The sequence below is a fragment of the Hippopotamus amphibius genome, chromosome 3 (assembly GCF_030028045.1).
Source record: "Hippopotamus amphibius kiboko isolate mHipAmp2 chromosome 3, mHipAmp2.hap2, whole genome shotgun sequence".
Taxonomy (NCBI): Eukaryota; Metazoa; Chordata; class Mammalia; order Artiodactyla; family Hippopotamidae; genus Hippopotamus; species Hippopotamus amphibius.
In genome coordinates, this window is record NC_080188.1 from 95,186,459 (window position 1) to 95,204,120 (window position 17,662).

Consider the following 17,662-nt stretch of genomic DNA (forward strand, 5'->3'; position numbering starts at 1 on the left):
AATTTCTTTTTCCATCCCTTTACTTGCAATCTGTATGTGTCCCTTGGTCTGAAGTTTGTTTCTTGTAGACAGCATACATAAGGGTCTTGTTTTTGTATCCATTCAGCCAGTCTGTGTCTTTTGTTTGGAGCATGTAATCCATTTACACTGAAGGTAATTATTGACATATATGTTCCTATTACCATTTTCTTAATTGTTTTGGGCTTGTTTTTGTAGGTCCTTTCCTTCTCTTGTATTTCCTGCCTGGAGAAGTTCCTTTAGCAATTATTGTAAGGCTGGTTTGGTGGTGCTGAATTCTCTTAATTTTTGCTTGTTTGTAAAGCTTTTGATTTCTCCATCAAATCTGAATGAGATTCTTGCTGGGTAGATTATTCTTGGCTGTAAGTCTCTTTCAAGACTTTAATTATCTCCTGCCACTCCCTTCTGGCCTGCAGAGTTTCTGCAGAAAGATCAGCTGTTATCCTTATGAGTTTTCCCTTATATCTTACTTGTTGCTTTTCTTTTGCTGCTTTCAAAATGTTTTCTTTGTGTTTAATTTTCATTAGTTTAATTAACATCTGCCTCAGTGTGTTTCTCCTTGGGTTTATTCTGTATGGACTCTCTGTGCTTCTTGGACTTGATTGATTATTTCCTTTCCCATGTTGGGGAAGTTTCCCACTATTATCTCTTAAAATATTTTCTCAGACCCTTCCTTTTTTTCTTCCTCTTCTGGGACACCTATGATTCGAATGTTGGTATGCTTAATGTTGTTCCCAAAGTCTCTGAGGCTGTCTTCCATTCTTTTTATTTTTTTTTTCTAATTCCTGCCCTGTGGCAGTTATTTCTACCATTCTATCTTCCAACTCACTTACTTGTTCTTCTGCTGTTGATTCCATCTAGAGTATTATTAATTTCAGTTATTTTGTTGTTCGTTATGATTTGTTTGCTCTTTAGTTCTTCAAGGTCCTTATTTAATGTTTCTTGTATTTTCTTTATTTCATTTTCAAGATTTTGGATCATCTTTACTGTCATTAATCTGAATTCTTTTTCAAGCAATTTGCCTATTTCCTCTTCATTTATTTGGTCTTGTGAGTTTTTACTTTGCTCCTTTGCCTGCAAGTTGTTTCTTTGTTTTCTCATTTTGTGTAATTTATAGTATTTGCTGTCTGCTTTCCTTATGCTGCCCAGCAGTAAATCCTCTTGTCCCTGTTCTGTTTGGCTTGAAGGATCCAGCACTGGAGTTTGCTGGCCTTTGGTTGGATTTGAATCTTAGAGTTAAGAATGAGACCTCTGGGAGAGCACTTGCTGATTAATATTCCATGGGGTTTGGATTTCTCTGATCATCCAACATCCTGGACTCAGCTCTGCTGCCTCAGTGGTCCAGGTTTGTTCCCTGGCTGGGGCAACAAGACCCTGGAAGCTGCACAGGAAGTAGAAAATGGAAGTAGAAAGAGAGAAAAGAAAAAAAGGTAAAAGAGGAAGAAAGGGAAAGGACAGACAAATCCCCAAGCCTGGCATTAAAAGCAACTCTAATCAGTCAATATCACACAAGGAGGTGTGCACACTTGCACTTGCAAAAAGAGAAGAAGAAGAGAAAAGAAAGAAAAGAGAAAGAGAGAGAACAAAGAAAACAAAGAAGGGAGTAATGAAACCAATAAACAAACATATCCACATACAAATGTATACAGTAAAGATTAAACTAAAAAATACATAAAACTAGGAACAAGTCAAACATATCAGGAAGTCCTCCAATACTTCTAGGTGGGTCTCCACACCTGCTGTGGGGAGGACTCTGGAGAGCTCAGACTGTGATCTGGTATTAGTTCTGTGTGTATTTGCCCCCACAGTCCACAGTTGCCCCCTATGTCTACAGTCTCTATTGTAGAAACACTCGTCTATTGGGGTGATCCACAGATTCAGGGTCTGTCAAGCCTATCGTTGGTATTAAATCTGCTCCTCCTGTGGCTGTTTCCCTTTCTCTTCTTTGGTCCTGTGGTCCTCAGGGATCAGTTTTGGTTTTGGTCCCTTCTTTGTGTGTGGGCTGCTCTCTCAGGATTAAGTTCCCCACCCAGGCAAGAGGGAGCTAAAGAGGGTGATGGGGCTCACTTGCAAATTCAGGTTGGGAAGAGGTAGGAATACGACAGTCTGATTGAAATTTGTAGGAGTGCTTGTAGCAGCAGAGGTCAGCATGAGCCTGAGGTGTGCTGTGCACTCTCCCAGGGAAGTTGGTCCTGAATGCAGGACTCTTGGTGTCGGCAAGCCTCACCTGCTGCCATGAGGGTGTGGCCACAGGACCCTTGGCAGCAGTGGCAGAGGTGCTGGTGGTGGGCATGGCAGCAGCAGCAGGCTCTGTATTTTGACTTAGCAGCCATGGGTCACAGGTGGTGCTTGCGCAGGTGCTGCTCTGCAGCCTGTGAGTCCATGGAGCAGCAAGCTCCTCTCACCCCAAAACAAAGATCTCCTGCCTCTCCATTAGACCCAGGATTTTCCCCAAACTCCCTCCCAGCTAGCTGTGGTGCACTTGCCACCCAGGCTATTTTCATGCAGCCAGCCCCAGTTCTGTCCCTTGTGTCTGTTCTCCAAAGCCCAGGCCTCAGTGTCAGGCCTCTACCTACTGTTTCAGGTGAGTAGACTAGCATCTCTGGCTGGGGAGTGCTGCTTAAATCCTCTCTGCAGGATTCCTTTCTACTCTGCCCTCTGTACACCTGTTGTTGCTCTCTCCTCTGGGGGCTCCGAAGCTCCCCCTGTCCATCCCCACCAGAGACATGGCTTTCCAGTGTGTGGAAGCTTCCCTCCCCCACCCATAGCTCCCTCCCAGAGGGCTCATCTCCTAAGGATTCTTTTGTCTTCTTTTCCCCTTTTTTTCTTTTCCACTACCCAGTTATGTGGGTATTTTCTTGCCTTTTTGGAAGTCTGAGGTCTCTTGCTAGCATTCAGAAGGTGTTCTGTAGGAGCTTTTCCACAAGTAGATTTATTTTTGATGTACTTGTGGGAAGGAAGGCGATCTCCACATCTTACTCCCCCACCATCTTTGAGTGGACCCCCACACCTGACTCTTTCATGGAATAGAAAGTAATATTGATATTTAGGAGTGCATGTGCTCAGCAGCTTAAAAAAATGATTTTTTTGACTGTACTGAGGAAGGATTTAAGTGGGTGAATGCAAAAAGTCACTTGCAGAGAAGACAAGCAAGGGGTAGTGAGGGACCCACAGCAGTAGTCTAGCATGTTGGCCTAAGGTGATATTGGTAAATATTGAGAGCATTGGGCAGAATATATTTTGGAAGTAGAACCAAGAACCATTCTGATGGAGATACTGGATATGGAGAATGAAGACAAGACATGAATCAAGAAAAACTTAAGTAGCTCAGAGGGTGTTGAATTTATTTACTGAAATGAGAATATCAGAGGAAGAACAGGAAGAAAAAATATAAGCTTGAGACATTTATTAGACTTACAAATGACATGTAAAGTAGGTGAGTCAATTCTGGAGAAAGGTTGGGCTAGAAATATTTGAGAGTATTCAAAGCCATTAAATTGGCAAAGCAAGTGTGTGTAAATGGAAGAGCCCATAGGCAGCTCAAGTTTTAAAGGACCAATGGAGAAGCCAAAAGAGATAGAGAATCAAGTAAGAGAAAACCAAGAAAAGGGAATGCCATGGATGCTAAGAGAAGAAAATGTTTCAGAAAGAAAGGAGTGGTCATCTGTGTCCAATGCTGCTGAGAAGTCAGTGCCAGCAGAAGTGGCAATTGTATTTGGGAAATGGACTTTGTTGGCCATTGTGTCAGGTATAGCCTCAAACATGTGCCTAGTGGGAGTGGATTGAGGAGAGAATGGGTGGTGACAAAATAGAGACTGTTACTATAGAGCACTCAAGAAGTTTTACAGTGAAGAGCAGAGTTTTGAGGACAATAGCTGAAGAAAAAGGAGGGCTAAAGAGAGGTTTCTTTTTCAAGGTGAAAGATAAAAGCATGTCTATATTCAAGTAGGAACAATTCTGTAAAAGGAAGAAACTAATGGGGCATTAGAGAAACAGGATAAATACAGGAAGAAGATCTTTCAAAGGCAAGAGTCATTGGGGTCCAGGACTCAAATGGGGATATCCTTGACAAGGGCAGATGGTTCTTCCTTTGTGGAAGGAGTAGAGGTTTCAGATGCAGCAAGGAGGGCAGAGCTCATGATGGGAAGGTGAAAATTTTCCAGTTGTACTGATTTCCTGAAAGAAAATGAAGCTATATCATCAGCTGAGTCAGGGGATGTGATACAGCAGAGGGGAGGGAAAAAAACAAAGAAAAGAGAGGAGCATGAACAAGATGGTCATTTTTGAGAGGAAACCAACTGTGGAAGTCTGATAGATTTGCCTGAAGTGGTCACTCACTGGAGAGTTTGGGTCATGGCTGTATTATTATGAAATTTGATCAATATGAGCCTAATCTTTACTCTCAACTTTTTTCTCCATATAAGATTGAAAAAAATCACAAGATAAAATGAGCAAATAAGATCAAGATACAAACGAAAACGTAGCTTTAATGATTAGTTTAAGCCTGTGCTCCAAATATTCAGTGCCCTCTTAGAGGTCAGCAGAGTAGTGTTCATTAAATTCATAAAATAATATAAGTTTACAAGCACAGATTTTGGAGTCATGTAACTCTACCACTAAGTAGCTATATGATCTCAGTCTTTATAAATCTCAGTTTTCACATGTCTAAAGCCAGGATTATGTCTAACTCACAGACTTGCTGTGAAGATTAAATGTGAGCTGAGTCCCCACACAGAGGCTGACAAGTTAACCAATAAATGGTAGTAACTTTTATTACTTGTGAAATGAGTGACTCAGGTGACAAAAGGGTTTAAGTTGTGAATGTTGCTTTAACATACCTGTCTCTGATCTGTAAACCTGCCAGAAACAGAATGAAAGAGAGCAAAGTGCATTTACCTGGATAATCAGCTAATGCTAGTTAAGAATTGGCTAGTCTTATTTATTACTTCTCATTTGATTTACTTTTTTTTATCCTCATACTTTTTTCAGCTCAAAAATAATGAAAATGTTTCATCTTTATTGAGACCAAATTATATCTCTATTTAAAAAGCAACAAAATAAACTATTTATTGTCTTAATTCCACTGAAGATTTTCCTTTCAATGAAGCAAGGATTCCTCCTTGATTTAGGGCAACAAAGAGAAAACACAGAAATAAAAAGGAGTTGTCAGAATACAATGACCATTGAATTATGCTAATGAAGGAAAAAAATAACATGGATGGACTCTAGTATTCCTCGGAGTTATTAAATAAATTTTTTGTAGCAGAAAAGCCAGCTCCTAAAGCAGGGGAGCAATGGAGAAAGTACAAAGGATACATTGTGCAGAAGAAAAAAAGGTAGCTGAAAGCTCAAAGGCAGTGTCCCCAGATCACAGGGCAGACAGTTCACGATAGGAACTCAGGAATTATTGTATTTCCAGCCACTGAAATTAATACACTTTTTCTCCATTTTACTGATACTTTATTTTATATATCAGTTGAAAATATAAAGACATAAAAGTTAAGAAAAGAAATTCCCATAAATTTATTCAATTAGCTTATCACAGATTCCTGTAATTTAGATGAGTCACTGGTGTCTACCAGCAGGACTAGGCCCTAAAGATAGAGAGAACATTGCATTTCTTGCTCACAAATGCTTTCCTATTAAAACAGTCAAGAACTGTAGTGTGCAAGAGGACACAGGTGCACGAGGTGTGCAAGAGGGGCTGAGAGTAGAAAGAACCCATACATGCCTTTGAAGCAAGTGATTTTTTTTAATGTTCACAGAATATTAATAGTCTGTTTTTTCACATTATTGGATCCACTCAGCTCATGCTCTGTTGCCTAGTCCAAGGATTCCTATATGAATGGCCACTGTGACTGAATAGCATTTACAACACACTATATATATATTTGGTAAAATTAAAAAAAAAAACAAAAAAACAACTGACCAGTGATCTCTATTACCCGCATTATTTAGCCACTTAACTACTATGTTGTTACCCATTTCATTACAGTCTTTACAATTAAATCTACCATTAAGATGATTTTTCTACTAATAGCTTGATTATGCAAGAGCCAAAGGACCAAGATTATATTCTCTGTGGGACAATTTAGATCAGAAAGTAACTAAAGAACACCTCCAATTCCACAAGGAATTGGCTTGTTGCAGTTTGCTTCCTTGTCATCAAGTGTTCTGCAGTGTCAGATACGTGTACCTGCAAAAATTGTATAATAATGTACTTTAGACAGTGAGAAACCCACAAGACAATCTTTTAGAGAGAAAAATTATGTTTTGTAGTTTATTGTTTTTGAGATTTTCAAAATATCATAAAGTAAGGCAGAAGGAGAAGAAATGTTCTATACATTTCTGCTAAATCACCATTAACTCTAAATATAGTGGATGTGTCCAGCTCTTCTTTTAACGAGATGCATTACAGTTACTTTTAATAAATCTTAATGCTTTGCAACTAGATTTAACTAGATGGAGTTATTGTGTTAGACTTTAATAAATGGGATTATGACTGAAAAAAATCTATGCATTTACTAATTTATGACCTCATGCTTAGTATTTAAAAGCAAAGACAGAAATTGGGTTGAAATGTTTCAAAAGACTAGCACTTGTGCCTCAGTCACATCATAACTAGAGAGAGATTCCCCTTGTTTGCGATTATTAGGCTGGAGACAAAGAAGAGTGACTGTGAAAATCTCGGCGTGGGTTTATGACAAATAGAGGTGTGTTCACTATTTAAAATTTAAAATAAGCTCTTTCCTCCCGCCTCCTAGTGACTTGTCAAAGGAGATGCATTAATTACAAACCAGGAAGATGCTCTTCATGTGGCTAGGGGAAGCCTCTATTGCTCAGTAATTAATCATAGGAAACAACTGAAGGTGCTGCTCTCACATGTGACTCCATAAGCATGAATTTTGGGGGATAACTAACTGAACTACTTATACATATATAAACAGTCAAGCTGGGTCTCTCTGTTCCTCCACTAAGTCAGATGGAAGATTTAAAAGCATGACTGCAGCTGCCTAGTTTAGAATACCAAATGGCTTTTGGAGGAAAAAGTCCAGGTCCCCTAAGTCCATATTATCCATTTGGAGATGATTGTCCTACCATATGTCAGAATAAAGGCAACTTCCTCTACCAGAAATGCCAAAATTCACCAAGAAGATGTAATTGAGCTTGAAATAATCACCTTTGAAGCATTAGGTGAGATGGTTAGAAGAGATACTTTCAAAAGTATCAAAATGGCAATTCCAGGTGGACTAGCACAGCGAAATCATGCCAGAGAAATGTCACTGTCTCAGTGAAGGTAGGAACAGATTAGGATCCCATCCTTACCCTCTATTCATTATTTAAACATAAAGTTCTGAACTACAGAAGAATGAAAGAAAAATGCAAATGCCATATTATCACCAGTGTCTGTATGAGGACTCATTCCCTGCCAATGAATTATGCCCATATGATAATGATAAACTTTATGAAAAAATTAGATTCTCCTCTATAAGAAGAAGATTTGGATTCTTGTTGAAATTGCTTAAAGGAAGGTTAATAACTATTTTATCTATTGCATTAGCATCACTTTTCTCTACAATGATTCACAGTGATTTCTCCTATTGTAAAAGAAAAATATGTCTTTGTTCAAAATATATAGCACTTCCAGGTTCAAGTAAACCTGTTAAAGCCATGTTCCTGGTCATAATGAGTCATTGTTATTCAGATGGAACAATCAGGTAAGTGTTTCTCTTCCAGCTATTTTTCAATAACATGGCCTTAGAGCTTATTATAAAATTCAGTGAAGAGATTAATAGAGAATAAATGAAAATTCATTTTATAAAATAATTTGTAGTTTAGAATGCATTAAATTCAAGCACACACACACACACGCACACACACACAAACACAAATATATGGGATTCTAGTTCTTTAGACTGGGAGCTCTTTGATGACATAGACTGTGTCTTAATTGACCATTGACTCTCCAGCATGTTTGCTATCTACCAGATGCTTGATAATATCATAGACCATGTTAACTATCTGGCCTCTAGAAAATGGTGAAAACCTATCTTTAGGTAAGCCCAAATGAATGATTTTCTTCTAGGTTAATCTGGGATTCTCCTTTTTGATTTTGATGAGTCTATTTTTGGTGGCCTCCGTTTTTCCATAAAATCTGCATTATCAGATTGTCTACAGTTGCCAAGTGTTAATACCACAAACACAGAAATCCTCATAGACTGATTTCTAAGGAACTTCAGCCTTTGTTCAGCAAGGTCTGTTGAGCTGTAAGATAGACATGGACTCAGGAATGACTACCTGTTGAGTTCTGTTTTCCAAGGCTTTCTCTCCCTTTGCTTTCTTTACTAGTGATCGGCTCCTTTATTGTCAATAGGAGGAGAGTTTTGTACTGTTTTTTTGTTTCTGAAGGGACTTCTGGGTAAGCGTTTAACCTAAAAATCAATTCTAGCATTGGGCAGAAACAGAGACTTCATGAAACTTCTAGGGTAATACTGTTAAATGTATTCCCCAGATGGCATTATTTAAAAACAAAAAATGGATTCATTAAAAACTCTAGGAAAAGTTCAATGGTATTTTTCACAGAAAAGGAAAAACAATCTTAAAATTTGTATGGAACCACAAAAGACCCTGGATAGCCAACACAATTCAGAGAAAGAACAAAGCTGGAAGTATCATACTTCTGATTTCAAACTATACTGCAAACCAATTGTAATAAAACCAGTATGGTATTGGCATTAAAAAAACACATACATCAATGGAACAGAATTGAGATCCATAAATAAACCCCCTCATTTACAGAGTTAATTAGTATTTGACAAGGGAGCCAAGAATACTCAGTGGGGAACTCATACTCTCTTCAATAAATGTTGTTGGCAAAAGTGGATGATCACAGGCAACAGAATGAAATTGGACCTCTATCTTACACCACTCACCACTCAAATATCAACCCAAAATAGACCAAAGGCTTAAATGTGAAACAAAAACTGTAAAAGTGCTAGATAAGAACATCAAGGAAAATGGCAAAGATGGCAGAGTAGGAAGACCCTGAGTTCACATCCTTCCATGGGCACACCAAAATTACAACTACTTGCAGAGCAATATTTATGAGAAGGACTGGAAAACTAGCAGAAAATATCTTCTACAACTAAAGATATGAGGAAGGTACCACAACAGGATGAGTAGAAGGAGTGGATAGGAGGTATAATTAAGACCCATACCCCTAATAGGCAACCCGCAAATGGGAGGATAATTACAATTTCAGAGGTTTTCCTCAAGGAGTGATGGGTCTGAGCTCCACATTGGGCTTCCCAGCATGGAGATCCTCATTGGTAATTTGAGTCCTCAGAATATTTAACTTTGAAGGTCAGATGGGCTTACTTTTAGGAAACACAGAGGGTGGGAAATTGGGGTTCCACTCTCAAAGGGACACACAAAAATTTCACATGCTCCAGGACCCAGGGTCAAACTCACTTGTTCATTTGGAGAATCACCCAGACAACCAGGAGGCAAATGGAGCTCACTGTGGGGACACAGAGGCTGGTAGCAGACACTTTGAGAACACATTCTACAACATAGAGTGCACTCCTAGAGTATATAGATCTAGTAACCAGACAGGAGTGTGTGCTGGAATGAACTGGACATCTCTTACAAAAGACCACTTCTCCAAACTCAGGAACTGTAACCAACATATCAAATACATAAAAATTATAAAACAAATTATGCAAAATGAGGCAATAGAGGAATATGTTCTAAATGAATGAATAAAATAAAACTGCAGAAAAAGAACTATGTGAAATGGAGATAGGCAATCTACCTGATAAGAGTTCAAGGTAATGATTGCAAAGATGCTCAAAGAACTTGGGAGAAGATGAGATAAAAAGAGTGAGAACTTAGAAGTGTTTAGCACAGTGTTAGAAAATACAAAGAAGAACCAAACAGAGATAAAGAGTATAATAACTGTAACAAAAATACTGTAAAATTAATCAACAGTTGACTAAATGATACAGAAGAACAGATCAGCAAGCTAGAAAACAAGGTAGTGGAAATCACTGAAGCTTAAAAAAAAGAATAAAGAATAAAAAGAAAGCAGACAGTTTAAGAGACCTCTAGGGCAACATCAAGCACACTAATATTCATATTATAGAGGTCTCAGAGAAGAAGAGAGGGAGAAAGTGGCAGAGAGCATATTTAAAGATATAATAGGTGAAATCTTCCCTAACCTGGGAAAGGAAACAGAAATTCAGGTTCAGAAAGTGCAGAGAATCCCATCCAGGATTAACCTAAAGAGGACCACACCAGAACATGTTGTAATTAAAATGGCAAAAATTAAAAATAAAGAGAGAGTATTAAAAGCAGCAAGGGAAAAGCAACACATTATATACAAGGGAATTTCTATAAGTTCTGACATTTCAGCAGAAACTCTGCAGGCCAGAAGCGAGCAGCACCATATCCTTAAAGTGATAAAAGAGAAAAATCTACAACCACAAATATTGTACCAGGCAAGGCTTTTATTCAGATGTGATGGAAAGTTCAAAAGTTTTACAGACAATCAAAAGCTAAAAGAGTTTAGCACCATCAAACTGGCTTTACAAGAAATGTTAAAAGGACTTCTGTTATAGAAAAGGCATTTGATAAAATTCAACAACCATTCATGATAAAAACCCTTATGACATTTTAAATAAATGATACTCCAGTATAAAAAACAAATGAAAAAACAAACAAAACACATAGTAATAAGACAATAAAAGGAAATAGAAGTTATTCAAATTGGTAGGGAAGAGATAAAAATGCAGATGACATGACACTACATATAGAAAACCCTAAAGGTTACACACAAAAACTACTAGAACTGACAAATTCAGCAAGGCAGCAGGATACAAGATTAACATACAAAAAACAGTTGAATTTCTTTACACTAAAATTAAATATCAGAACAGAAATGTAAACAAACAATCCTTTTTTAAATTGCTAAAAAAATATAATAAAATATTTAGGAATAAACCTTACCAAGGAGGTAAAATACTTATATGCTGAGAAATACAAAGCATTAATAGAGGAAACTGAAGATGATTCAAAGAAATGGAAAGCTCTCTCATGCTCTTGGATGGGAAGAATCAATATTGTTAAAATGGCCATACTACCCAAAGCAACCTACAGATTCAGTGCCATCCCTATCAAATTATCCACGACATTTTCCACAGAACTAGAAAAATAATCCTAAAATTTATATGGAACCATAAAAGACCTAGAATTTCCAAAGCAAAAAAAGCAAAGAGCAGGAGGCATAGCCCTTCCAGATTTCAAACAATACTACAAAGCTACAGTAATCAAAAAAGTGTGGTGTTGGCACAAAAACAGGCTAATAGATCAATGGAACAGAATAGAGAGCCCAGAAATAAACCCACACACCTACAGTCAATTAATCTTTGGCAAAGGAGGCAAGAATATATGATGGGGAATAAAAAGAAACAGTCTCTTCAGGAAAGTTGGACAGCCACATGCAAATCAATGACGTTAGAACACACCCCCATACCATACATAAAAATAAACACAAAATGGCTTAAAGACTTAAATATAAGACATGACATAAAAGTCCTAGAAGAGAACATAGGCAAAACATTCTCTGACATAAATTGTACCAGTGTTTCCTTGGGACAGTCTCCCAAGGCAATAGAAATAAAAGCAAAAATAAACAAGTGGAATCTGCTAATCAGAGAAATGCAAATCAAAACTACAATGAGGTACCACCTCATACTGGTCAGAATGGCTATCATTAAAAAGTATACAAATAACAAATGCTGGGGAGGGTGGGGAGAAAAGTGAACCCTCCTACACTGTTGGTGGGAATGTAAATTGGTGCATCCACTATGGAGCACAGTACAGAAGTTCCTTAAGAAACTAAAAATAGACTTACCATATGATCCAGAAATCCCACTCCTTGGCATATATCTGGAGAAAAATATAATTCAAAAAGGTACATGCACAACTATGTTCATAGCAGCACTATTTACAATAGCCAAGACATTGAAACAACCTAAATGTCCATCAACAGATGAATGGCTAAAGAAGGTGTGGTATGTATATATACAATGAAATATTACTGAGTCATAAAAGAGAATGAAATAATACCATTTGCAGTAACATGGATGGAGCTAGAGATTATTATAATAAGTAAAGCAAATAAGACAGAGAAAGACAAGTACCATATGATATCACTTATATGTGCAGTCTAAACTATGACACAAATGAACATATCTATGAAACAGAAACAAATTTGCGATTGCCAAGGGATAGGGAGTGTAGAGAAGGAAAGGCTTGAAAATTTGGGGTTAGCAGATACAAACTATTATATATAAGATCTGTGAACAATAAAGACCTAGTTTACAGCATAGAGAACTATATTCAGTATCCTGTGATAAACAAAAATGGAAAGAATATGAAAAAGAATATATATAAATGTATAACTGAATCACTTTGCTGTACAGAAATTAACACAACACTATGAATCAACTGTACTTCAAATAAATAAATAAAACATTAAAAAACAAATAAAAACAAAGAAAGGGACATCTTTAAGTAGAGAAGTAAAGACCACAATTAGAAATATAAAAATTGGACTTCCTAGGTGGCACAGTGGGTAAGAATCTGCCTGCCAATGCAGGGGACATGGGTTCGATCCCTGCCCCAGGAAGATACCACATGCTGCGGAGCAGCTAAGCCCATGCACCACAACTATTGAGCCTGCGCTCTAGAACCCATAAGCCACAACTATTGAGCCCATGTGCCACAGCTACTGAAGCCCACATGCCTAGAGCCTGTGCTCTGCAACAAAAGAGGCCACCACAATGAGAATCCTGCACACCACAACAAAGAGTAGCCCCCACTTGCCGCAACTAGAGAAAGCCCATGTACAGCAATGAAGACCCAACACGGCTAAATAAATAAATAAACAAAAGAAATATAAAAGTTATGAAAGTAAAAATTTCATTGGTAAAGGCAAATATACAACAAAGGTAGTAAATCAGCCATGTATAAAGCTAGTAGGATGGTAAAAAGACAAAAATCTTGTATATCCACAACAAGTAGTTAAGGTATACACAAAACAAAAAGATGTAATATATAATGTCAAAAACTGTAAACATGGAGGTGGTTAAAAAGGCAGGATTAAAAGTATGTTTGAATTTAAGAGATCAGAAAATTAAAATAATCATGTAGATATAAAAATAGTCATATATAAACCTCATGGTAATCACAAACCAAAAATCTCTGATAGATACACACATACATAAAAAGAAAAAGAAATACAACCATAACACTAAAGATAAACATCAAACTACAGGGGAAGAGAGCAAATGGAGAAGCAGAGAACAAAAAGGAACTACAAAAAAAAAAACAGAAAACCAATTAACATTAAGGTACTAAGCACATACTTATTGATAATTTAAATGTAAATTGACTAAATACTAAAATCCAATACATAGAGTGACCGAATGAATACAAACCAAGACCCATATTTATGCTGCCTATGACTCACTTCAGAGTCTCACACAGACTGAAAGTGAGGAGGTGGAAAAAAAGGTATACCATGCAAATGGAACTCAAAAGAAAGCCATGGTAGCAATATTTATATCAAACAAAATAGACTTTAAAACAAAGACTGTGGGAATTCCCTGGTGGTCCAGTGGTTGAGACTTCACTTTCCATTGCAGGGATGTGAATTTGATCCCTTAGGGAGCTCAGATCCCAGATGCCTCATGGCCAAAAAACCAAAACATAAAACAGAAGCAATATTGTAATAAACTCAATAAAGACTTTAAAAATGGTCCACATAAAGGAAAAAAAAAACTTAAAAAATAAATAAAAAGTGAAACAAAGACTGCAACAAGAGACAAAGAAGCACATTACATAATAATCAAGGGATTGATCCAAGAAGAAGATATAAAGTTGTAAATAGATATATACCCAACATGGGGCATCTAAATCCAAAAGCAAATATTAACAAACATAAAGGGAGAAATTGATAGTAACAGAGTAATAACAGGGGACTTTAACCCACCACTTACATCAGTGGACAGATCATCCAGACAGAAAATCAATAAGGAAATATTGGCCTTAATTGACACATTAAACCAAATGGACTTATACAGCTGGTATAGGTATAGGTATAGGTACAGGTACAGGTATAGGTATAGGTATAGGCACAGACAGAATGTCCTACTCAAAAGCAGAGAACACATGTTCTTTTCAAGTACATATAGAACAATTTCCAGGATGGATCACATGTGAGGACACAAAAGAATTCTCAGTAAATTAGAAAAAATGAGCTCATATCAGGCTTTTCTTCCAACTACAATGTTATGATACTATATATCAATTACAAGGAAAAAAAACTGCAACAAACACAAAACAAATGGAGGCTAAACAATATTCTGCCAAGCAATGAATTGTAATTGAAGAAATAAAAATTACTTGGAGATAAATGAAAATGAAAACACAATGATCCAGAATTTAGGGGATCCAGAAAAAGCAGTTCTAAAAGGGAAGTTTATAGCAATGCAAGCTCACCTCAGGAAAAAGAAAAATCTTAAATAAACTACCTAACCTTACATCTAAAGGAACTAGAAAAAGAAAAACAAACAAAACCCAAAGGTAGTAGAAGGAAAGAAATAATAAAAATAGAGCAGAAATAAATGAAATAGAGACTAAAAAAAGAAAAGAAAAGAAAAGGTCAAAGAGACTAAGAGCTGGTTCTTTGAAAAGATAAAATCACTAAATGTTTAGCCAGACTCATCAAGAAAAAGAGGGCCCAATTAATACAATCAGAAATAAAAAATAGGTAGCTACAATTGACACCACAGAAATAGAAAGGATCATAAGAGATTACCATGGACAACTATACACCAATAAAATGGACAACATAGGAGAAATGGACAAATTTCTATAAATGTACAATCTTCCTAGACTGAACCATGAAGCAGTAGAAACTCAGACAATTGAATTACCAGTAGTAAAATTGAATCAGTAATAAAAAATAAAATAAAACAAAGGAAAACAAAACAAAAAGAAGAAAAACTCCTAATGAAGGTTCAGGACCAGATTGCTTCACAGGTGAATTCTACCAAACATTTAGAGAAGAGTTAACATCTATCCTTCTCAAACTAATCCAAAAAATTGCAGAGGAAGGAATACTCCCAAACTCATTCTATGAGGCCAGCATCACCCTGATACCAAACCAGACAAAAATATCACACATAGACACACACACACACACACACACACAACACTACAGGCCAAATCCCTAATAAATGTAGATGCAAAAATCCTCAACAAAATATTAGCAAACCAAATTTAAGAATATATTAAAAGGATCAAACAATGGATCAATTGGGATTTAGCCCAGTGATTCAAGGATTGTTCAATTTCTGCAAATCAATCAATGTGATATACCACATTAATAAATTTCAATTGTTCTTCAGATCAAAAATCAAATGGTCACCTCAAGATATGCAGAAAAATCTTTTAAAAATGCAACATCTAATTATGATTTAAAAAAAAAAAAAACACAGTGGGAATAGATGAAACATACCTTAACATAATAAAGGCCACATATGACAAGCCCACAGATAACATCATACTCAACAGTGAAAGCTGAAAGCATTCCCTTAAAATCAGGAACAAGACAAGGATGCTCACTCTCACCACTTTCATTCAACATAATTTTGGAAGTCTTAGCCACAGCAATTAGACAAAAAAAGAAATAAAAGGAGTTCAAATTGGTAAGGAAGAAGTAAAATTGTCACCATTTGCAGATGACATGATACTACACATAGAAAATCCTAAACATGAGACCAAAAAACTGCCAGAACTCACAAATGAATTTGGAAAAGTTTCAGGATGTGAAATTAATATAGGGAAATCTGTCACATTTCTATACACTGACAATGAAGTATCAGAAAAAGAAGTTAAGAAAAAAATCCCAATACAATCACATCAAAAAGAATAAAATACTTAGGAATAAATTTAACTAAGAAGGTAAAAGACTTGTAGTTAGAAAACTATAAGACCGATAAAATAAATTGAAGATGACACAAACAGATGAAAAGATATACCATCCTCACGGTTTGGAAGAATTAGTATTGTTAATTACCATACTACCCAAGGCAAACTACAGAGTCAATGCAATCCCTATCAAAATACCAATGGCATTTTTCACAGAACTAGAACAAGTAATTCTAAAATTTGTATGGAAACACAAAGAGCCAATCTTGAGAAAGAAGAACAGAAGTAGAAGAATCATGCTCCCTGAGTTCAGACTATACTACAAAGTTACAGTCATCAAAACAGTATAGTACTGGCACAAAATCAGACACATAGATCAATGGAACAGAATAGAGAGCCCAGAAATTACACTACACTTACATGGCAGTTAATCTGTGACAAAGGAGGCAAGAACATCTAATCAGGAAAATGCAGGCTTTTCAATAAATGGTGTTGGGAAAATAGGGCAGCTACATGTAAAAGAATCAAACTGGACTACTTACTCACACATGCACAAAAATAAATCCAGGCAGGTTCCAAGCAGCTCAGGCTGCAGGAGGAGCAGCAGTGGCCAGGCAGCCCAGCTTCATGAAGGCTGTCAGTGTGCTGAGGCTCAGCAGACACCCTGCACCCACCACCCACCACAATGCCCAAGAGGGAGGTCAGCTCTGCTGAGTGGGTCTCTAAGGAGGAGCACAAGAGGAGATCAGCAAGGTTGTCAGCTAAACCAGCTCCCACAAAAGTGAAAACGAAGCCAAAAAAGGCAGCAAGAAAGGATAAATCTTCAGACAAAAAAGTGCAAACAAAAGGGAAAAGGGGAGCAGAGGGAAAACATTCTGAAATGGCTAACTGAGAGACTAAAGGAGACTTTCTTGCAGAAACAGAGAAACTCAAAATGAGGAGAGCACAGCCTCTGATGAAGCAGGAGAGAAAAGATGCTAAGCCTGCTTAATATCATACCAGGTCCTGTCAGTGGTCCCTGCCTCCCTTCTTGTACCATCCAGAGGAATATTGTTATCAACTATTTTGTAAATACAAGCTTTTTGGTGGCTCTAGAAACACTTTTAAAAAGGAGGGAATCCCACCTTATCTTATATTTTTTAAGTGTAAATGTTTTCTGTTAAAGAGATAAATGATTTGCTGGTTGTTCATTTTTTGGTATAACCAGAAAATAGTGGGATGTTGAATATGGGAGGCTTTGATTATCTTGAGTATCAGCTTAACATTGCATAGATGAGGGTATCCTGTAGCATAATACAAAGCATACTAAATGGTAGCTTGGAATCAGTTGTGCATTTAATGTCTTGAACACTTTACTTCTCTTCCCATGTTGCTTTTGGTTGAATTTTTTCCTAAGCAAACCACTCACTCTTTGATCTTGGCTCTCCTAGTCGGAGTTTTGTGCACTCTGTAACATCTTTGGTCATGGTAGTCCAGTTTTCCTAGTAACTTTGTTACCATGCTGTGAGTGTTTGACAATTGGAGTGTGTAGTGTATGATATTAAATCGTGAATTAGTGGAACTTAACGATGTAACAGCATATCAATACTTGAAGATATTGGTGCTTGATATCCTGTTAAGAAAAATATGCCTCTAAATTTTAAGC

At 36.9% G+C, this 17,662-nt stretch overlaps 1 pseudogene; it reads left to right on the forward strand.

Moving 5' to 3' along the window:
• The first annotated feature begins 3,576 nt into the window (after nucleotides 1-3,576).
• On the forward strand, nucleotides 3,577-17,293 carry LOC130848497 (uncharacterized; annotated as a pseudogene).
• The last annotated feature ends 369 nt before the right edge of the window (nucleotides 17,294-17,662 follow it).